We start from the raw sequence: 23,922 nt of genomic DNA, 5'->3' as shown, positions 1-23,922 counted from the left end.
TTCCTTTACAGGACGCCATTTCCAGTCTCTTCAACGCCGCTCCCTCCCCTTCTCCCATCCACTTACACACCACTGAGATATTGGCGGCCCAATAATAATCACTTAAGCTCGGCAGTGCCAGTCCCCCCCTATCCCTGCTATGCTGCAAAAAAACCCTCCTCACTCTCGGGGTCTTCCCAGCCCACACAAAGCTCATAACACTCTTCTCAATTTTTTTGAAAAAAGCCCTCGTAACCATCACCGGGAGTCACTGGAACACAAAAAGAAATCTCGGGAGGACTACCATTTTGACCGCCTGCACCCTACCCACCAGTGACAGGGACACCATGTCCCATCTCTTAAAATCCTTCTCCATCTGTTCCACCAATCGTGTTAAATTAAGCCTCTGTAGGGTTCCCCAGTTCCTGGCTATCTGGACCCCTAAGTACCGGAAATCTCTTATTACCCTCCTCAGTGGTAAATCATCTATTCCCCTGCTCTGCTCCCCCGGATGCACCACAAACAACTCACTCTTCCCCATATTCAATTTGTACCCCGAAAATTCCCCAAACTCCCTGAGTGTCCGCATTGTCTCAGGCATCCCCTCCACTGGGTCCGCAACATACAGCAATAGATCATCTGCATATAATGATACCCAGTGTTCTTCTCCTCCCCTGAGTATTCCCCTCCACTTCCTAGAGCCCCTCCGTGCTATGGCCAGCGGCTCAATTGCCAATGCAAACAGTAACGGGGACAGGGGACACCCCTGTCTTGTCCCTCTATAAAGACGGAAGTAGTCGGACCTCTGCCTGTTCGTGATCACACTTGCCACCGGGGCCCTATATAGCAGCTGTACCCATCCAATAAACCCCTCTCCAAAACCAAATCTCCTCACCATTTCCCATAAGTAGTCCCACTCCACTCTGTCAAATGCTTTCTCAGCGTCCATCGCCACCACTATCTCCGCCTCCCCCTCCGGCGGGGGCATCATCATCACCCCTAGCAGCCTCCGTATATTCGTGTTCAGCTGTCTCCCCTTAACGAACCCAGTTTGATCCTCGTGGACCACCCCCGGGACACAATCCTCCATCCTTGTCGCCATCACCTTGGCCAGGAGCTTAGCATCCACGTTCAGGAGGGAAATAGGCCTGTAAGACCCGCACTGCAGCGGGTCTTTTTCCTTCTTTAAGAGTAACGATATCGTCGCCTCCGACATAGTCGGGGGCAACTTCCCCCTTTCCCTTGCCTCATTGAAGGTTCTCGTCAAAAGCGGGGCCAGTAGGTCCATGTATTTCCTATAAAATTCCACCGGGAACCCATCCGGTCCCGGGGCCTTCCCCGCCTGCATGCTCCCAATCCCCTTTACCACCTCCTCCACCTCAATCCGTGCTCCCAGTCCCGCCCTCTCCTGCTCCTCCACCTTCGGGAATTCCAGCCGATCTAGGAAATGCATCATTCCCTCCTTCCCTTCTGGGGGCTGAGCCTTATACAGCCTCTCGTAGAATGCCTTAAACACCCCTTCACCCTCTCCGCTCCCCGTTCCATCTCACCTTCCTCATCCCTCACCCCACCTATCTCCCTCGCCACTCCCCTCTTCCTCAGTTGTTGGGCCAGTAACCGGCTCGCCTTCTCTCCATACTCATACTGTACTCCCTGTGCCCTCCTCCACTGTGCTTCTGCCTTGCCCGTGGTCAGCTGGCCAAATTATATATGTAGCCTTTGTCTTTCCCTGTACAGTCACTCCTCCGGAGCCTCTGCATATTGCCTGTCTACCCTCAGAAGTTCTCTCAGCAGTCGCTCCCTTTCTTTGCTCTCTTGCTTCCCTTTATGGGCCCTTATGGATATCAGTTCCCCTCTGACCACCGCCTTCAGCGCCTCCCAGACCACTCCCACCTGGACCTCTCCATTATCATTAAGCTCCAGGTGCCTTTTGATACATCCCCTCACCCTTAGACATACCCCCTCATCCGCCAACAACCCCATATCCAATCTCCAGAGTGGGTGCTGCTCCTTTTCCTCTCCTATCTCCAGATCTACCCAATGTGGAGCGTGGTCCGAAATGGCTATGGCCATGTATTCCGTCCCTGTCACCTTCGGAATCAGTGCCCTTCCCAGGACAAAAAAGTCTATACGCGAATACACCTTGTGAACATGGGAGAAAAATGAAAACTCCTTACTCCTAGGCCTAATAAATCTCCAGGGGTCTACTCCTCCCATCTGCTCCATGAAGTCCTTAAGCACCTTGGCCGCTGCCGGCCTCCTCCCGGTCTTAGACCTAGACCGGTCCAGCCCTGGATCAAGCACCGTATTGAAGTCTCCCCCCATTACCAGCTTTCCCGCCTCTAGGTCCGGGATACGCCCCAGCATGCGCTTCATGAAGTTTGCATCATCCCAGTTCGGGGCATATACGTTCACCAGAACCACCGCCTCCCCTTGCAATCTGCCACTCACCATCACGTATCTACCCCCACTATCCGCCACTATGGTCTTTGCCTCAAACTGTACCCGTTTCCCCACTAAGATAGCCACCCCCCTATTCTTCGCATCTAAGCCCGAATGGAACACCTGCCCCACCCATCCTTTACGTAGTCTGACCTGATCTGCCAGTTTCAAGTGCGTCTCCTGCAACATGACCACATCTGCCTTTAAGTTCTTTAGGTGTGCGAGTACTCGTGCCCTTTTAACCGGCCCGTTCAGCCCTCTCACGTTCCACGTGACCAGCCGGGTTGGGGGCTCTTTACCCCCCCCCCCATGTCGACTAGCCATCCCCTTTTCTAACCCAGCTCCTCACCCGGTTCCCACGTACCCGTATATTCTGCCGACGGTGCTCTCCCGTCCCGACCACCCCGCCCCATAACAGCTCCCCCTTCCCCCTAGCAGCAGCAACCCAGTTAACTCCCCCCACCCCCCGACCTCCGCTAAATCCTTTTCTAGCGTAGTTGCACCCCCCATGTTGCTCCCAGAAGTCAGCAAACTCTGTCTGACCTCGGCTCCTCCCGTTTGTCCTCGGCCCCTCATTGTGCGAGGCCCCCTCCTTCCTGCGTCCCCGTTCCCGCTACAGTTACCATAGCGCGGGAGCAAAGCCCGCGTTTCCCACTCGGCCCCGCCCCTGATGGCGCAGTTCCCTTCTCCTTCCCCTTTCCTTCCCACCGGCGCCCACAGTTCCCCATACTCCCCCCCCGCCCCCCCCCCCCACGAGGGGAAAAGAGAGAAGTTACAAAATTGAAAAAATTTCCCCCCCCCCTTCCCCCTCCTCGTCCCACATAATCACCCCACCACTTTATTATAGAAGCTTTTTCTCTCGCCACACTATTCCAGCTTCTCGTCCACAATGAATGTCCGCGCCTCTTCTGCCGTCTCAAAGTAGTGGTGCTTCCCTTGGTGTGTGACCCACAGTCTCGCCGGCTGCAACATTCCAAATTTAACCTTCTTTTTGTGGAGCACCGCCTTGGCCCGGTTGAAACTTGCCCTCCTTCTCGCCACCTCCGCACTCCAATCCTGGTACACGCGGATCACCACGTTCTCCCACCTGCAGCTCCGAGTTTTCTTCGCCCATCTTAGAACCATCTCTCTGTCATTGTAGCGGTGAAACCTCACCACTATGGCTCGAGGTATTTCTCCTGCCTTTGGTCTTCGCGCCAGAACTCGGTAAGCTCCCTCCACCTCCAAAGGGCCCGTCGGGGCCTCCGATCCCATTAGCGAGTGAAGCATCGTGCTCACATATGCCCCGACGTCCGCCCCCTCTATGCCTTCGGGAAGACCCAAGACTCTTAAATTCTCCCTCCTCGAGTTATTCTCCAGGGCTTCCAACCTCTCCACACACCTTTTGTGCTGTGCCTCGTGCGTCTCTGTCTTTACCACCAGGCCCTGTATTTCATCCTCATTCTCCGCAGCCTTTGCCTTCACGACCCGAAGCTCCAACTCCTGGGTCCTCTGCGCCTCCTTTAGCCTTTCAATCACCTGTAACATCGGGGCCAACACCCCCTTCTTCAGCTCTTCCACACAGCGCCACAGGAACTCTTGTTGCTCCGGGCCCCATACCGAACAGCCACCTTCCAACGCCATCTTGCTTCGAGCTTCCCTTCCTTGCCGCTGCTCTAGTGGATCCACTGCAATCCGGCCGCTATTCTCTCCTTTATCCATATTTATACGGGGGGATTCCCTCCTATCTCACCGCACAATGATTTTGGCCGTTAAAAATTGCTGTAGGGGCTCTTAATAAGAGACAAAAATCCGTTTCAACGGGAGGTGCCGAAACGTGCGACTTAGCTGGTCATCGCCACACCCGGAAGTCTCAGGTCAATTGTTGAGAAGACCCGGTACTGTGCAATCTGATTGACCATATCAGATATGCGTGGGAGTTGGTACGCGTCGAGCTGCGAGTACCGATTGATGGTCTGGCTGTAGTCCACAACCGTCCGTGTTTCTCCCCAGTTTTAACCATTACCACTTGGGCTCTCCATGGGCTGTTGCTGGCCTCGATAATACCCTCCTTAAGCAGCCGCTGAACTACGGACCTGATGAAGGTCTTGTCCTGGGTGCTGTACCGTCTGCTCCTAGTGGCAACGGGCTTGCAATCCGCAGTTAGGTTTGCCAAAAGGGAGGGGGGATCGACCTTGAGGGTCGCGAGGCTGCAAACGGTAAGGGGGGGTAAGGACCCCACCGAATTTGAGGGTGAGACTCTGGAGGTTGCACTGGAAGACCAGGCCCAACAGGAGTGCAGCGCAGAGATTAGGAAGGACATAGAGGCGGAAGTTACTAAATTCTACGCCCTGGACCATGAGGGTGATTGTACAAAAGCCTCGGATCGGGACGGAGTGGGATCCGGAGGCTAGGGAGATCCTTTGATTGGCAGGGTGGATGGTGAGGGAGCAGCGCCTTACCGTATCTGGATGAACAAAGCTTTCAGTGCTCCCGGAGTCCAGCAGGCACGAGGTCTGGTGGCCGTTGATTTTAACCGTCGTCGATGTGGTGGCCAGGTTGTGCGGGCGAGATTGGTTCAGCGTCATCGAAGCGAGCTGCGGGTAGCCATCGGATCCTTCGGGTGGCGAGCGGGTGCGGTTCCGATGTCGGGTTGTCCGGGGACCCTGTGGGGAACAAGATGGTGGCGCCCATGGTGCGCACATTGCGGGGTCAGGACAAGATGGCAGCGCCCATTGGTCCGGTGTGGGGGAGGGGGCAGTAGCGGGCGCGATCGCAGCGACTGCGCGGGCCTGGCACACAGCAGCGAAGTGGCCCTTTTTACTGCAGGCTTTACAGACTGCAGTGCAGGCCGGGCAGTGTTGGCGGGGGTGCTTCTGCTGACCTCAGAAGTAGCAGCGAGGACTCCCAGGGTGCGCGGATCGGCGTGCGGAGCAGGCGTATTGCGAAGGCAGGGCCCCGGTTGCGGAGGTCGTCGGCGGGGTCCAGGAGGGGTAGGAAGGGTGGGCAGCGCGGCGGGAGGGGTACGATTGTACGTTACGGGATGCGACCGTCATGGAGAGCGCCAAGGTTTTCGTCTCCGCCAGTTCGAGCGTGGCCCATTCCAGCAATCGTTCTCGGATGCAGTCCGACGCAATCCCCGTCATGAAGGCATCACGCATGAGGAGATTTGCGTGTTCGGCGGCCGTGACTGCCTGACAGTCACAGTCCCGGACAAGTGGAATTAGGGCCCGCCAGAAGTCTTCGATGGACTCACCAGGTAGTTGCGAGCGGGTGGCAAGTACATGCCTGGCGAAGAGCGTGTTCGCCTTCTGTGTGTAGTGATCTTTGCGGAGTTCCTTTGCTTTTGTGTAAGTCGTGGCGTCTTGGATCAATGGGAACACGCTGGAGCTCAGTCTGGAATACAGGACGTTGATCTTCTGAGCCTCCGTTGGCGCGGGGTCCGCCGCGTTGATGTAAGCCGCGAAACATCGCGGATCCAGCTGCAGGCGATCGGGCTTAATTCGGATATCCATTCTGTGGAAAATCTGACTGTAATAAATTGATGCACGATCAATTGCACAAAGACTAAAGTTGGGTACAACTGCGGCTTTATTACAGTCAGATGCGAGGCCTCCTGCTGCAGCTGGCGAAATGGCAGAGCACTGGAGGTCATGCATATTTATACAGTTCTCCGTGGGCGGAGCCAGCCGGCAGGAGCTACCGGCGAACCTGTAGTGCAGGTCCTGCCTTACATCTCCTATTACAGTGGATCACCACAGCCATAAGTTACATTTTAAAATAAAAAGAATTCTGCTTGATAACTAGTTATGATTACTAGTTATAGCTGCAAGATAGTACACGTACAGTATACTTTTGTTATTTCCTGAGTTTAATTTTGGACAGAGTAAAAGTACACAGAGGATGGAATCTTACCAAAAAATAACAACGTGTCGGCCTCCGTGAGGAAGGACTAAGTGAATCCCAGTGACCGAGTTGGCGGGATTTCTCGCGGAATCTTACGCCTTCTTAAGGAAATATTTTTCTCCAAAGTGATCTCTCAGCCAGCCACCTCACAGATTGGCCACAGGTGATGATGCCCCTACCCTCCCCACCAGTCTTAACACTGCTCCTCACATCCCTACTCCTCAACCATGTGAACTGACAGGACTCACGACTATACGCTCCCTATCTGTGTCTCCACAGGATAAGCTCGAGCAAAGCCGATGTGAGAGGCCACAACCACCTGATGTCATGCTGTAAGCTCTGGGGGTGTGACCAGGAGGACTGGCCTCCAATGTCAAAAAAAGGTCAAGGACCTATACCGGGCAGCACGAGTGAGTAGACACCAACACCTCCCCCCGCCCACCCCGAGACCTTTCCGCCCCCACGTGACCATCCACTAACCCCGAAACTCGCCATGTGGCCCCCAACGCTCCCTTCACCCGCCCTCCCTTCAACTCTTCCTTCACCCTCTCCTCACAGCACTGTGAACCACGTGCGTGGCTAACAATGCCCTCTCTGTGTCTGCTCAGGAAAAGCTCTCCCGCAACCATCGGGAAAGGACCCAGACTGGCGGAGGTGTGCTGGACATAAGAATCCTCTCCTCCTTTGAAGACCGGGCCTAGAGGTGACTGGGGTGGCCAAGGACAGCACAATCACCCTTGCGGAAGTTGGCAGAAGCCGCAGAGGCGAGGAACCACCCGGCCACACCCGAAGCACCTGACAAACATGAGTTGCTGTTGCCTTATTGACTGTTCCTGCCCTCTCACTGACCACATGTCCATTCTCCCACAGATCTTCCAGCCAATGGTGCTGACCCATCTCGGGTGGTCCCCTCTCCAGCCTCCCAGGAGACCACCTCAGAGGAAGGCACGATCGAGGTGTCACAGCTGTCATCCCCACCCTCCACCAGCACAGATACCTCGATGGGAAACGTTAGTGGTCAGGCTTCTGGGGCACAATCTGGTGAGCACCACACAGCAGCTGATGTACATCAGATGGAGGCAGGAACCCCCAGGCGACACAGCAGTCGGAGGTCTGATAGATTCCAGGAAACAGCTGGGTCCCAGCCTGATGCTGAGCCTCTGGTATAGGTTACCCAGAGCTGATGGAGACATTAGGGTGTAGTCAGGACATTCAAAGGTAGACGTCAGCGACACTCCAGCAGGTCCGTAGCCGATTGGAGGAGTCCCAGAGGCTACGGAGGCTGGAGATGTTGCCGGCAATGTATGGCACCGAGGCCAACACTGCTAGGATGGAAAGCCAGGTGCACAATGTGAGCACCATTAGTGAAGGTGTCCAAGGCATTGCGCAGTCGGTGGTGGCTATGGCTGAGGGTCTTAGCAGAATGTCCGACTCGCTGACCTTGGTGAGGTGTTGCGGGACATGTCCCACTCTCAGATGGGAATCAGCAAGGTACTACCGAACCTGTCCCAGTAAAACGTGGGCATTGCCGAGGTGCTGTACACCGGGCCCAATCATTGAGGAGCATCACCGAGGGCGTTGACACAATGATGCAGACATCGGGGAGCCACCAGGGCTGGCAGAGCCAGATGATGCAGGGGCAGCCGGGGCTCAAACCAGCTACCACTCCGTCCCAAGGTGAACCCCAGGGTCCTATGTGCACTGACCGGGAGGAGGGTGCATTGGGTGCCAACCTGGACCCATCCCATGGAGTGGTGATGGTGGCCACCAGCCCCCCGAGCCCTACCCCTCTGATGAGGCCACGTCTCTCAGTCAGTACATGGGACAGTGCGGCACGGCTGTGCATGTGCTGCCGACAAGTGCGCCGGGACCCTCCGGCCCCAGAGAACTTCCGCCAGGGGCATCGAAGGCCACGGGAAGGGGTAAGCATCTGTCTGCCGCCACCTCTGATGTGCAACCTGGGGACACGCCTCGACATAGTGGTAGAGTTAGGAAGGCAAAGCACATCAAGGATCACTGAGGGCACCAGGAGAGGAGCTAGGGGTGGGGGTGGTGGGGGGGGGGGGTGGGTATGGTAGGGGGGCAGGGGGCAGCCCCATTGGGAGAGTGGGGAATTGTTACACACAATAAGCACAGTACGATGCCTCTGTCACTTTCTTCTGCAATGCGGGCCGACCTCCGAACCATTGGCCCATCTCTCCAGGCATCCCCCCCTCCCTGTGGCACTCACCCACCCTCCGGCCGTGGGCATGTTCCGGAGCTATGTCCCATCCCCTGGGTGGTGGTGGCCTGGAATGCACTGCCAAGTGAGGTGGTTGAGGCAGATACGTTAGCGACCTTTCAGACTTATCTGGATAGGCACATGAACAGACGGGGTATAGAAGGATACAGGCGTTTGATCTAGATAGGACACGTGATCGGCGCAGGCTTAGAGGGCCGAAGGGCCTGTCCCTGTGCTCTATTGTTCTTTGTTGGCTGCTGCGTATGTGATGTTGCCTCCCGCAGTGTTCAGGCACAGTTTCCATGCATTTTTGCGTGATTGAGATGCTAGACAATGACTCCCACGTGCTACATGGCCCACCTACCCACGGGAATCTACTGGGTTGTGTGACATGCTCACTTTTTAAAAATATATATATTTTATTAAAGTTTTCAAACACAATTTTTTCCCTTACAAATCAAAGAAATAAAAATACAAGTAACATGATAACTGCAATATAACATTGTGTAACTAACATGGTAAACTAACCAAATAACACAAAGTAATACTCCCCCCCCGCCCCCTCTCCCCCTCCAAAAACCCCAACAGTTTACCCCCCCTCCCTCCCCCCCCTCCCCCCTCCCCCTGGGTAGCTGCTGCTGGTCATCTATCTTCCCTCTAACGTTCCGCTAGGTAGTCGAGGAACGGTTGCCACCGCCTGGTGAGCCCTTGAGCCGATCCTCTCAGGGCAAACTTTATCTGCTCCAGTTTTATGAACCCCGCCATATCGTTTATCCAGGCCTCCAGTCCGGGGGGGTTTCGCTTCCTTCCACATGAGTAAAATCCTACGCCGGGCTACTAGGGACGCAAAGGCCACGACATCGGCCTCTTTCGCCTCCTGCACTCCCGGCTCATCCGCAACTCCAAATAAAGCTAACCCCCAGCCTGGTTTGACCCGGACCTTCACCACCTTCGAGATCACTCCCGTCACTCCCCTCCAATACCCCTCCAGTGCCGGGCACGCCCAAAACATATGTGTGTGGTTCACCGGGTTTCCCCCGCACCTCCCACACTTGTCCTCCACTCCGAAGAACCTGCTCAACCTTGCTCCCGTTATGTGTGCTCTATGCAGCACCTTAAATTGGATCAGGCTAAGCCTGGCACACGAGGAAGAGGAATTTACCCTACTTAGGGCATCAGCCCACAAACCCTCCTCAATCTCCTCCCCGAGCTCTTCTTCCCATTTTCCCTTCAGTTCGCCCACCAACTCCTCCCCCTCTTCTCTCATCTCCCGGTATATCTCTGACACTTTGCCCTCCCCGACCCACACCCCCGAAAGCACCCTGTCCTGGATCCCTTGTGTCGGGAGCAGCGGAAATTCCCTCACCAGTTGTTTCGTGAACGCTCTCACCTGCATATATCTAAAGAAATTTCCCCGGGGCAGCTTATACTTTTCCTCAAGCGCTCCCAAGCTCGCAAACGTCCCGTCTATAAATAAATCTCCCACTCTCCTGATTCCTACCCGGTGCCAGCTCTGGAATCCTCCATCCAGCCTCCCTGGGGCAAACCTATGGTTGTTCCTGATCGGAGACCACACCGAGGCTCCCAGCACACCCCTCTGTCGCCTCCATTGCCCCCAGATACTTAATGTTGCCGCCACCACTGGGTTCGTGGTAAATTTTTTTGGTGAGAGCGGTAGTGGCGCCGTCACCAGCGCTTTTAAACTCGTCCCTTTACAGGACTTCATCTCCAATCTTTTCCACGCAGCTTCCTCTCCCTCTATCATCCATTTACGAATCATCGCCACATTGGCGGCCCAGTAGTAGTCGCCCAAGTTCGGCAACGCCAGTCCCCCTCTGTCTCTACTACGTTGTAGGAACCCCCTCCTTACCCTCGGGACCTTCCCTGCCCACACGAAGCTCGTGATGCTCCTATCTATTTTTTAAAAAAAGGCCTTAGTGATCAGTATAGGGAGACATTGGAACACAAATAGGAACCTCGGGAGGACCATCATCTTAATTGCCTGCACTCTGCCCGCCAGTGACAGCGGCTGCATGTCCCACCTTTTGAAATCCTCTTCCATTTGTTCCACCAGTCGTGTCAGATTAAGTCTGTGTAAGGTTCCCCAGCTCCTGGCTATCTGAATCCCCAGGTATCGGAAGTTTCTTTCCACTCTCCTTAGCAGTAGGCCATCTATCCCTCTACTCTGGTCCCCAGGGTGTATCACAAAAAGCTCACTCTTTCCCATGTTAAGCCTATATCCCGAGAATTCTCCAAACTCCCTCAATATCTGCATGACCTCTGTCATCCCCCACACTGGGTCCGTCACATACAGCAGTAGGTCATCCGCGTAGAGTGACACTCGGTGTTCCTCTCCCCCTCTAATCACCCCTCTCCATTTTCTGGAGTCTCTCAGCGCTATGGCCAGTGGTTCAATTGCCAACGCGAACAGTAATGGGGACAACGGGCATCCCTGACTTGTTCCCCTGTATAGTCGAAAATACTCCGACCTTTGCCGACCTGTGACCACACTTGCCGTTGGGGCCCCATAGAGGAGTTCAACCCAGCTGACAAACCCGTCCCCGAACCCGAACCTCCTCAGCACCTCCCATAGATACTCCCACTCCACCCTATCAAATGCCTTCTCTGCATCCATTGCCGCCACTATCTCTGCCTCCCCCTCTACTGGGGGCATCATTATCACCCCTAATAGCCGTCGTACGTTGACATTTAGTTGTCTCCCCTTTACGAACCCTGTCTGGTCTTCGTGCACCACCCCCGGGACTCAATCCTCTATCCTCGTTGCCAGCACCTTTGCTAGCAACTTGGCGTCCACATTTAGCAGTGAGATAGGCCTATAGGACCCGCACTGCAGCGGATCTTTATCCCGCTTCAAGATTAGCGATATCGTCGCCTCCGACATTGTCGGGGGTAGGGTCCCCCCTTCTCTGGCCTCGTTAAAGGTCCTTACCAGCAGCGGGGCCAACAAGTCCACATATTTTCTATAAAATTCCACCGGGAACCCATCTGGTCCCGGGGCCTTCCCTGCCTGCATGTTCCCCAGCCCCTTGGTAACCTTGTCCACCCCAATCGGCGCCCCCAGGCCTTCCACCTCCTGCCCCTCCACCCTCGGGAACCTTAATTGGTCCAAAAACTGCCGCATCTCCTCTTTTCCCTCCGGGGGTTGGGACCTATAAAGTCTCTCGTAAAAGGTCTTAAACACCTCGTTTATCTTCCCTGCTCTCCGCACCGTAGCTCCCTTTTCATCCCTAATTCCCCCTATCTCCCTCGCCGCTGTCCTCTTTCGCAGCTGATGGGCCAACAGGCGACTCGCCTTTTCCCCATATTCATATCTCATCCCCTGTGCCTTCCTCCACTGTGCCTCCGTCCTCCTTGTGATCAACAGGTCGAACTCCGTCTGGAGTCGTCGCCTCTCCCTGTATAGTCCTTCCTCCGGGGCCTCCGCGTATTCTTTATCTATCCTCAAAATCTCCCCCAGTAGTCTTTCCCTTTCCTTGGCCTCTATTTTCCCCTTGTGGGCCCTGATGGAGATCAGCTCTCCTCTGACCACCGCCTTTAGTGCTTCCCATACTACTCCCACTCGGACCTCCCCGTCGTCATTGGCCTCCAGGTATCTCTCGATACATCCCCGCACCCTTCCGCAGACTCCCTCATCCGCCAGTAATCCCACATCCAGTCACCAGAGTGAACGCTGCTCCCTCTCCTCTCCTAGTTCCAGGTCCACCCAGTGTGGGGCATGATCTGAAACAGCTATGGCTGAATACTCAGTTCCTTCCACCCTCGAGATCAGTGACCTTCCCAAAACAAAGAAATCTATCCGGGAATACACCTTGTGAACATGGGAGAAGAAGGAGAACTCTTTGGCCTTCGGCCTAACAAATCGCCACGGATCCACTCCCCCCATTTGGTCCATAAACCCCCTAAGCACCTTGGCCGCTGCCGGCCTTCTTCTGGTCCTAGATCTAGATCTATCTAACCCTGGGTCCAACACGGTGTTGAAGTCCCCCCCCATTATCAGGTTTCCTACCTCTAGGTCCGGGATACGTCCCAGCATCCGCTTCATAAATCCCGCATCATCCAAATTCGGGGCATATACGTTAACCAACACGACCTCCATTCCCTCCAGTCTACCACTCACCATCACATATCTGCCTCCGCTGTCTGCTACAATGTTCCTAGCTTCGAATGACACCCGTTTCCCCACCAGTATGGCCACCCCTCTGTTCTTTGCATCCAGCCCTGAGTGGAACACCTGTCCCACCCATCCTTTCCTTAACCTAACTTGGTCCGCCACCTTCAGGTGCGTCTCCTGAAGCATAGCCACGTCTGCCCTCAGTCCTTTCAAGTGCGCGAACACTCGGGCCCTTTTAATCGGCCCATTTAGGCCTCTCACGTTCCACGTGATCAGCCGAACTGGGGGGCTACCTGCCCCCTTCCCGTGTCGACTAGCCATCACCCTCTCTAGGCCAGTCCCACGTCCCGGTTCTGCGCACCCACCCGTTCCCCCGGCGGCGCATTCCAGCCCCGACCACCCTTTCTTTTACCAGTTCCTCTTTGATTTCTGCAGCAGCAACCCTGTTATCCTCCTCCCCCCCCCCCCACCCCCCCGCTAGATCCCCATCTAGCATGATTGCTCCCCCCATATTGCTTCCGAAAGTCAGCTGACTTCAACTGACCCCGGCTTCTCCCGCTCTCTCCTTGACCCCCCCGTGTGGGGAACTCCCATCTACCTTGCGCCTATCTTCCCGCCATCATCTTTCTGGCGCGGGAACAAGAACAATAAGCCCCGTGTTCTCTATAGTTGTCCCGCCCCTTGTTGCGCAGCTCCCTCTGCCGCCCCACTTCCATTCCCCATCCCCCGCCTATGTCTCTTCTTCCCCCCCACCGGCACCCACATTTCTTAGTGTCCCCCCCCTCCCCAATTTACATCTCTACATACATCGGCATTGTCATTTCCCCTCTAACATCAGTCCCTCAGTTCTGATCCAGTTTCTCGTTTTTAATGAAGGTCCATGCTTCTTCCGCCGTTTCAAAGTAGTGATGCCTCTCCTGGTGCGTGACCCACAGTCGCGCCGGCTGCAGCATCCCGAACTTCACCTTCTTCTTGTGTAGCACCTCCTTGGCTCGATTAAAACGCGCCCTCCTTCTCGCCACCTCCGCACTCCAATCCTGGTACACCCGTACCACCGCATTCTCCCATCTACTACTTCGTACCTTTTTGGCCCATCTCAGAACCACCTCTCTGTCATTGAAGCGATGAAATCGCACGATCGTCGCCCTAGGTGGTTCTCCTGCCTTTGGTCTCCTCGCAGGGACCCGATGAGCCCCTTCCACTTCCAAGGGGCCCGAGGGGGCCTCAGCTCCCATTAGCGAGCGTAGCATCGTGCTCATGTAAGCCCCGCCGTCCGCTCCTTCCACTCCCTCGGGGAGACCCAGGATCCGAAGGTTCTTTCTCCGTGATCTGTTTTCTGCGTTTTGACCGCCAGGCCCAGGATCTCGTCTTCGTTGTCCGTCACCTTCTGCTCCACCACGCGGAGCTCGAACTCCTGGGTCTTTTGTGCCTCCTTAAGCCCCTCAATTGCCTGTAGCATCGGGGCCAGCATCTCCTTCTTAAGCAGCTCCACACACCGTCTCAAAGATTCGTCTTGGTCCGGCCCCCATGTCGCCTGGGCTCTCTCCGCCGCCATCTTGCTCCTTTTTTCTTCTGCCCCTGTCCTCGAGGCTTCTTCGCGATCTGGCCGCCGCCGCCGATATTTTTCTTTTTCGTTGGGGGGGACTCCCTGTTGTCTCACCCCACACCGGGTTTCGTCCCGAAAAAATTCCCCGTTGGGGCTCTTAAAAGAGCCCGAAGGTCCGTTCGAGCTGGAGCCGCCGAAACGTGCGGCTTAGCTGGTCATCGCCGCAACCGGAAGTCGCGTGACATGCTCACTTAACCACGATTGCCAATTCCCTATTAGCAATAGCCTTCAGCCGCATGGCCAGAGGCCTCAGCAGTCGGTTGGGATTATGGGTCGTCAGTGGGGCAGACGGGCATGGGCAAGGGTTGCCCCCGGAATGGGTAAATGATCCAGGGGTTGGTATGGTGGTGCTGTGTGTGCTTGCCCCCTGGTTACTCCCCCCCAATGCTTCACCCCACCCTCCCATGGTGGCCCACCCTTGCCGAGGGTCCCCCCAACACCCACCGAGCACTGGGGTGGCAAGTCCAGCGCCCCAGGGCTCTTTGCCTGTGAGCTAAAATGGCTGCTCACCCCCTCGGCTCCCCACAGAAGCTCTTCCACCAGGTTCACATTTTTCAAAAGGAGTACTAATTGCGCCAGGATTAATACTTGCTGGGGAGGCCGCAGAATCACGGGTGTGTGGTAGTCACCACTGTTGTCTTATATTGTATACACTGCACTGCATACGAGGGTATTACGGTAAGGCCCCTGTACTACAGGTACGGGGGTAGATCCCTGCCTGCTGGCTCCGCGCAGTAGGCAGAGTACAAATGTGTGTGCTCTCCGAACGGCAGCCATTTCGGCTGCAGCTATAGGAGGCCACACATCTCTGTGTAATAAAGCCTCGATTACTCTCTACTCTCGTCTTGTCATAATTGATAGTGCATCAATTTATTACACAGAGATTTTACAAAGATGGATCTCCGCATCAAGCCGGATCGCCTGCAGCTGCATCCTCAAGCAGACAACGCCAAAAAGGACTTCGCACATTGGCTAGCTTGCTTTGAAGCATACATCGGATCTGCGACAGACCCAATCCCAGAAGCACAGAAGCTCTAGATTCTGTACATGCGGCTGAGCTCAGATGTCTTTCCCCTCGTCCAGGACGCGCCTACCTACGCAGAGGCCATAGCGCTACTGAAGGAGAACTATGCTCAGCAGACCAACAAGATCTACGCCAGGCACCTCCTGTCCACGCAGCACCAACTTCCCGGTGAGTCTGCGGAAGATTTCTCGCGTGCCCTGCTCACCCTTGGTGAGAAACTGTGATTGCCAGGCCGTTTCGGCCGCTGAACATTCGAACCTGCTAATGAGAGACGTGTTCATTATGCCCCCGACCGCACGGCCACCCCATCGTGGACCTCATCAGCGACTGCCCCCAGCCAACCCCACGCCTGTGCCGCGCGGCAGCCAACCAACCCCGGGGGACCCAAGTGCTACTTCTGCGGACAGACAAAACACCCCCGGTAGCGCTGCCCCGTGCGGAGCGTGCTCTGCAAGGCCTGCAGCAAGAAAGGACATTTTGCTGCAGTGTGCCAGGCCCGCTCAATCGTCGCTATTATCCCTGCACCCACCACAGGCGGCCAGTAGGCACCTCCAACTTCCTTGCCTCAGACCACGTACGGCCCGTGGGTGCCGCCATCTTGCTCCCCTCACAACACATGCGGCCCATGGGCGCCGCCATCTTGCTTGCCTCATAACCAATGGGCGGAGCCATCTTGCCTGCCCCAGGACACGTGCGGCCCGTGGGCGCCGCCATCTTCCCCGCCTCAGGACTCCCGCCCGTCGGGCACCTCATCGGGCCGCTCATCGCCTGTAACCACCGCCGACCAGCCGCGTCTCGCCTCCGTCACGATCGACCAGTCCCGGCCGCACAACATCGCGACCGCATCGACAAAGGTGGAGGTCGACGGGCATGAGATATCCTGCCTTCTGGACTCCGGGGGCACTGAGAGCTTCATCCACCCCAATACGGTAAGGCGATGCTCCCTCACGGTACAACCTATTAACCAAAGAATCTCCCTGGCCTCCGGATCCCACTCCATGGTGATCTGGGGTACTGCATCACCACCCTCACCATCCAGGGCGTAGAGTTCAGCGGCTTCCGGCTCTACGTCCTCCCCAACCTCTGCGCTGCCTTGCTACTCGGCCTAGACTTCCAGTGTAACCTCCAGAGCCTAACCCTGAAATTTGGCGGGCCCCTACCACCCCTTACTGTATGCGGCCTCACGACCCTTAAGGTCGACCCGCCTTCTCTGTTTTGCAAACCTCGTCGCCGCCAGGAGCAGACAGTACAGCGCCCAGGACAGGACCTTCATCAGGTCTGAGGTCCAGCGGCTGCTGCGGGAAGGTATCATCGAGGCCAGCAACAGCCCCTGGAGAGCCGAAGTGGTAGTGGTGAAAACGGGGGAGAAAAACAGGATGGTCGTTGACTACAGTCAGACCATCAATCAGTACACGCGGCTCGACGCGTACCCCCTCCCACGCATATCTGATATGGTCAATCAGATTGCACAGTACTGGGTCTTCTCGACAGTGGACCTGAAATCTGCCTACCACCAGCTCCCCATTCGCAAGGCGGACCGCCCGTACACGTTTGAAGCGGACAGCCGCCTTTACCATTTCCTTAGGGTTCCCTTCGGCGTCACTAACGGGGTCTCGGTCTTCCAAAGGTAGATGGACTGAATGGTTCACCGGTACGGACTGCGGACCACTTTCCCGTACCTGGATAATGTCACCATCTGTGGCCACGACCAGCAGGACCACAACGCTAACCTTTCCAAATTTCTCAACTCCACCAAACTCCTCAACCTAACCTACAACAAGAAGTGTGTGTTCAGCACGAACCAATTAGCCATCCTCGGCTATGCGGTTCAGAACGGAGTTCTAGGGCCCAGCCCCGATCGCATGCACCCCCCTCCTGGATCTCCCCCTTCCGCCCTGCCCCAAGGCTCTCAAACGCTGCCTGGGGTTCTTTTCGTACTACGCCCAGTGGGTCCCGAACAATGCGGACAAGGCCCGCCCACTCATTCAATCCACCGATTTCCCACTGATGGCCGAGGCTCACCAGGCCTTCAACCGTATCAAGGCCGACTTTGCCAAGGCCGCGATGCACGCGACCGATGAGACGCTCCCCTTCCAAGTCAAGAGTGATGCATCAGACATCGCTCTGGCCGCCACCTTCAGCCAGGCAGGCAGGCCCGTGGCATTCTTTTTCTGCACCCTCCATGCCTCCGAAATTTGGCACTCCTCCATCGTAAAGGAGGCCCAAGCTATCGTTGAAGCTGTGCGGCACTGGAGGCATTACCTGGCCGGCAGGAGATTCACTCTCCTCACAGACCAACGGTCGGTTGCCTTCATGTTTAACAACACACAGCGGGGTAAGATCAAAAATGATAAGATCTTGCGGTGGAGGATCGAGCTCTCCACCTTTAATTACGAGATTTTGTATTGCCCCGGTAAGCTCAACGAGGCCCCCAATGCCCTGTCCCAAGGTATATGTGCCAGCGCACAAGTGGACCGACTCCGGACCCTGCACGACAATCTCTGTCACCCAGGGGTCACCCGCTTTTATCACTTCATTAAAGCCCGCAATCTGCCCTACTCCATCGAAGAAGTCAAGGCTATCACCAGAGACTGCCAGGTCTGCACGGAGTGTAAATCACACTTCTACCGGCCAGACCGTGCGCGCCTGGTGAAGGCCTCCCGCCCCTTTGAACGCCTCAGCGGGACTTCAAAGGGCCCCTCCCCTCCACCGACCGCAACACGTATTTTCTCAATGTGGTCGACGAATATTCCAGATTCCCCTTCGCCATCCCATGCCCCGACATGACGTCTGCCACCGTCATCAAAGCCCTTAACACCATCTTCGCTCTGTTCGGTTTCCCCGCCTACGTCCACAGCGACCGGGGATCCTCATTTATGAGCGAGGAGCTGCACCAGTACCTGCTCAACAGGGGCATTGCCTCGAGCAGGACGACCAGCTCCAACCCCTGGGGAAATGGGCAGGTGGAGCAGGAGAATGGGACGGTCTGGAAGACCGTCCAGCTGGCCCTCCAGTCCAGGAATCTCCCGGCCTCCCGCTGGCAGGACGTCCTCCCCGACGCACTTCAGTCCATTCGGTCGCTCCTGTGCACAGCGACTAATGGATCCCTGAACGTCTCCTTGCCTTCCCCAGGAGGTCCACCTCCGGGGTTTCGCTCCCAACGTGTCTGGTATCTCCAGGACCCATTCTCCTCAGCAGGCACGTGCGGCTCCACAAGGCGGACCCGTTGGTTGAGAGGGTACAGCTACTCCACGCAAACCCGCAGTACGCTTACATAGCGTACCCCGACGGCCGCCAAGACACAGTCTCCCTCAGGGACCTGGCACCAGCTGGGTCCCCACAGCCCCCCCCCCCCCCCTCTTCCCCGGCGCCACCCTCCCTTCCCCCAGTGCAGCCCACCACAGCCCCCGCTCCAGGACAATCCTTAGTGGTCCCACCCGGGGATGAAGAGGATGTCGACACACTCCCGAAGTCACAGACGACTGAGCCAACGCCTGACTCGCCACCAGCACTGCGGCGCTCTCAATGACGGATCAAGGCGCCCGACCGTCTAAATTTGTAACCTTCTCTGAAATTTTAATGACAACCTTTATGTAAATAGTTTTCCACCACCCCCGCTGGACTCATTTTTAACAGGGGGTGAGTGTGGTGGTCACCACTGTTGTATTATATTGTATATACTGCACTGCATACGAGGGTATTACGGTAAGGCTGCTGTACTACAGGTACGGGGGTAGATCCCTGCCTGCTGGCTCCGCCCAGTAGGCGGAGTATAAATGTGTGTGCTCTCCGAATGGCAGCCATTTCGGCAGCAGCTGTAGGAGACCACACATCTCAGTGTAATAAAGCCTCGATTACTCTCTACTCTCGTCTCGTCGTAATTGATAGTGCATCAGGGAGGCCATTGGATATGTGGTCGCTCCCGTTAATTGTATGGAAAAGGGGCTTAAGGGTTTTTCACCACGCTACGGCGAGATCCCGATTTCACCTACAGGAGGGGGCCTGTTGCATCACGCCTGAAGCAGTTCTTGTTTTCTGCCTTTCCCGCTATTCACCAGCCTTGCTTCACTCAGGTGAGAACGCAGCGAGGTGGGAAAATCGTGCCTGTAGACTTTGAAAAGGCATTTAATAAAATATCATGTTTGCAACATTGAAGCTCATGGGATTAAAGAGGTAGTGGCTAGCGTTGACACAACATTGGCTAATGGACAGTAAGCAGAAAACAATGGCAAACAGTTGTTTATCATAATGGTTGGAAGTGAGCAGTGGTGCCCCCCAGTGTTCGATTTGGGACAATTTCTCTCTTTGATATGTTGTTGACCTTGTCTCGGGGAGACAGAGCATCATTTCAAAGTTTGCAGATGGCATGAAACTCCGATATGTAGCTAACAACTAGGAGGATCGTAATAGATTTTAAGAAAGTTTAGCCAAATTGATGAATTGGGCAGATGTGTGGCAGATGAAATATAATGCAGACAATAATGAAGTGAATCATTTTGACAGGAAGAATAAACTGAGGCAATATAAATTGAATGATATAATTTTTTAAGGGGGTTTAGCAATAGAGAGACCTGGTGGTTTTTGCACACAAATCTTTGAAGGTGACAGAAAAGCTGATAGGGCTGTTAGAAACGCATATTGGATCTTTGTCTTTGGAAAGAGAGGCATAGTCGTGGATTTTCATCTACGAGGCAGGTCGTGGGAGTCAAGAAAATTCCTGGCGAGGACCAGCCAGCTGGGAGAAAGCGTTTGCAAAGAGGGGATCTTCATGCTGAGAGGAGGGTGCAGGCTGGTGTCAGCTGACCTGGGAAGATATTTGGGGGCAGCCACAGGGCTGTTGGGTGCTCAGGTGAGTTGTTTAAAATGTCCACCTTGGTGCTCTGGACTTTGGCCCAGTTAAAATAAAACCACACAGGCCCTCAAGCCCTCACCCCTCACATCTGCTCACCCTCCAAATACCTCCCATGCTCCATCCATGCCAAGCTCTGCCCTTCCACACACTTTTGAAAGACCCCCTCATGCAGAGCAAGGTTCATGATTCCTCAGATGGGCCGTGAATCACAACTCTTTATAAACTTGGTTCAACTGTGAAAAATTTGGAAGGGTTTAACATGCCCAACTCCACAATAGAGCTGCGTAGGTCAGGAGTGCTAGAAGTGAGTGTTTGACAAGAACCAACCCATGTCCGAAAAGTAGGCAGCCTGGGGATGGGGTTGGGAATCCCGGAAGTACCTGCCATTTTTTTTAATAAACAATTTTATTCAGGTATTTTTGGCATATAAAACAATGACATTGTATAGTACCGTACAAAAGGAAAAGCAAATAACCCATGTCATAATATACACATCAGTATATGATGGTGCAGAGACCCACATTGACTGACACACTGCAAGACCAATCAACACACACAACACAGCAGCCAATCACCAGTTAGGGCATGGTCACTATAAAGACAGAGGGCACTAGTTTTCCCGCTCATTCGGGATGCAGCCTCTGAGACAGACAGAGCCCGCAGTCAGTAGCACAAACATCCACCATGTGCTAGCAGTATAGGCTGGTCAGGTTAGGCATGTTAAGTAATGGGTTAAGAGACATTGCAATTAGTTGTCTCATTTATGTTAAGTATCCATTAATTGACACTGATATGTAAAGGGGCATCAGGTGGCCTCTGTCAGGTGGTGTGTTGTTAAGAGTTTTGTGCAGAGGCTGTGGAAGTGAAATAAATGGTGTTTGGTGAAAAGGAACAAGAACATTAGACTCTTCATTTCACAGCAACTAAAACGTCTAACAATGGTAGCAGAGGATGGTTGCTGTGCAAATGTGAAGGTTTGAAAGATACAACTTTTCCTGATCAAACCAAGGAGTGAGTGGGAAGGAAAAAAACAAAGATACATGGCTGAACCCAGGATAAAGATGGCTGGATATGACTATCCTCCCTTATTTTCTGAAAGGGAATCGTACGACCAATGGAGAAGTGCAGTAGTTATGTGGACTAAAGTAACTGCTTTGGGAAAGAGAAAACAAGGTATGGCATTGGCTCTTTCTCTACCATATGGCAGTAAAATCCGAAACAACGTGCTTTCTGAGCTGGAATTGGAAGAGTTAGACTCAGAGGAAGGTCTGGAGATTTTATTACATTATATGGATAAGATTTATAAGAAAGATGACTTGTTAAGTGCGTATGAAGCATGGTCGGATTTTGATAAGTTCCGGAAAATGGAGGATATCTCCATGGAAGACTATATAATGGAATTTGGCAGACTATATAAAAGGCTGCAGAAACACAATCTGGAATTTCCACAGTCTGTGTTGGCCTTTAAATTACTTGACTGTGCTAGAGTGAGCAACATGGATAGGCTCCTGGTTTTGACAGGAGTTCAGTTTACTGATAAGGATACCTTATTCAAACAGATGACAAAAGCTTTACAAAAGTTTCGGGGGAAACATTCGATTCCGATGGCTCTGATGACCCAAATAGGTCAGCCTGCAATCAGGCAGAATATGGAAGATACACTAGTAACAGGATGGCGAAGTCGTATGGCTACGAACAGGGCTCATGACTATAGACGGAGACCGAGACAAGGAAATGATGAAGACAGAAACCCAGTTAGAACCTACAATAGGAAGATGAACCCCAGAAATGCACGGGGCATGAAAAATCGATGTTTTCGATGTGACTCTCAATACCATTATGCTTTCAACTGTCCAACTCGTTATGATAGAGTCTTTGAAGCGACACATGACACGGAAGAGTCAGAAGAGGAAAAAGATAGTGACCAGAAAGAAGGCATTCTCCTATTGACAAGCAGTTTTACGCCGGTAATGAGTGTGTTGGTTGCAGAATCCTTCAACTGTGCTGTATTGGACAGTGGCTGCACATCTGCTGTGTGTGGAATTGACTGGTTAAAATGTTACCTGGACTCTTTGAATGCTGAAAATCGTAACAAGGTTAAGGAATTTGAAAGTTCCACAAGTTTCAGGTTTGGGGGTGATAATACTCTGAAGTCGCTGAAAAGAGTGGTGATCCCTTGCAATATTGCTGGAGTGAATCATTTCATTAGCACGGATGTTATATCAAGTGAGATACCTTTGCTCCTGAGCAGACCATCAATGAAGAAAGCACATATGAAACTGGATATGGAACAGGATAAGGCAACAGGTTTTGGAAAGACTGTGGACTTACAATTTACACAGTCGGGACACTATTGTATTCCATTACTGACAAATAATTTTTCAAGTAGAGTGGTTAAGGATGTGTTAATGGCAGTTGAAAATGGGACTTTAGCTGATAAAAAGCTTGTGGTATTAAAACTGCATAGGCAATTTGCACATCCATCTCCTCGGAGGCTGAAAATTTTATTAAAGGATGCAGGGGTAAGGGATGATGACTATACTAAACTGATAGACAGGTTAGTGACCGCTGTGAAGTTTGTAGGAAGTACAGAGGGATACCAGCACGACCGATAGTAACCCTACCTTTGGCCAGGGATTTTAACGACATAGTGGCCATGGACCTTAAGATCTGGGATAAAGCAAATAATATATTTATTTAGCATTTTGTAGATTTAGCAACCAGATTTAGTCAATCAACGATTGTACGAAGTAAAGAAAAGAGAGTAATTCTGGATCAAATCGTGGAAAAATGGATAGGGACAGGAATGGGTCCATCGGCAAAATTCCTTACGGACAATGGGGGAGAATTTGCTAATGATGAGTTTAGGGATATGTGTGAAAACATGAATATCAGAATTATGAATACGGCTGCAGAAAGCCCATTTAGTAATAGTGTCTGTGAAAGGAATCATGCTGTCATCGATGACATACTTCGGAAAATTTTGGCAGAATGACCAAATTGCAGGCTAAATTCAGCTTTAGCATGGGCAGTACATGCAAAGAATTCATTGTAGATGGTTGGGGGCTATAGTCCTTATCAATTAGTGTTTGGTAGAAATCCTAAAATTCCATCCATTTTGGATGACCAGCCTCCAGCTTGGGAGGGGACTACAATTAGCTCTGGTTTGCTGAACATTTAAATGTATTACATAGCAGTAGAAAAGCTTTTTTGGAAGAATTCTGAAAGAGCTTTAAGACATAACGTACGGCCATCAGATGCCGTTTTTCAGCAAGGAGACATGATATACTATAAGAGAGACAATTCTAATGAATGGAAAGGCCCAGAGAAGATCATAGGCATAGGTGGCAAAACAATTATTTTGCAACATGGTAATCAAACTGTTAGGGTCCATTCATCAAGGATAATGGGTACAGATTACAAATTTTCAAATTTAGACAGAGCAGACAGACATGACGAGGAACCAGAGTCATCTGGTACGCATGTGTTACAGAACTATGAGGACCAATTAACTGATATAGACAGGGTTTCTGTGGAGGAACACAACACTTCTGGTGAATTAAAACTGCCAAAAGTTGGTACAAAAGTGACATACTTGCCTGAAGGGTCTAGTCAATGGAAGGATGCAACTGTTATTAGTAGAGCAGGGAAGGCCACTGGAAAGTATAATCATTGGTTGAATGTACAGCATTAAGGGGAAGGAGTCAAGACAATGGATTGGGAAAACAAAGTTCAAAAATGGAGGGCACAGAAACGCAGTGCCAGTTCAGATAGTACAGGT

Source organism: Scyliorhinus torazame, chromosome 8 (genome assembly GCF_047496885.1).
Source record: "Scyliorhinus torazame isolate Kashiwa2021f chromosome 8, sScyTor2.1, whole genome shotgun sequence".
Classification (NCBI taxonomy): domain Eukaryota; kingdom Metazoa; phylum Chordata; class Chondrichthyes; order Carcharhiniformes; family Scyliorhinidae; genus Scyliorhinus; species Scyliorhinus torazame.
Note: the sequence above shows the minus strand (reverse complement) of the source record.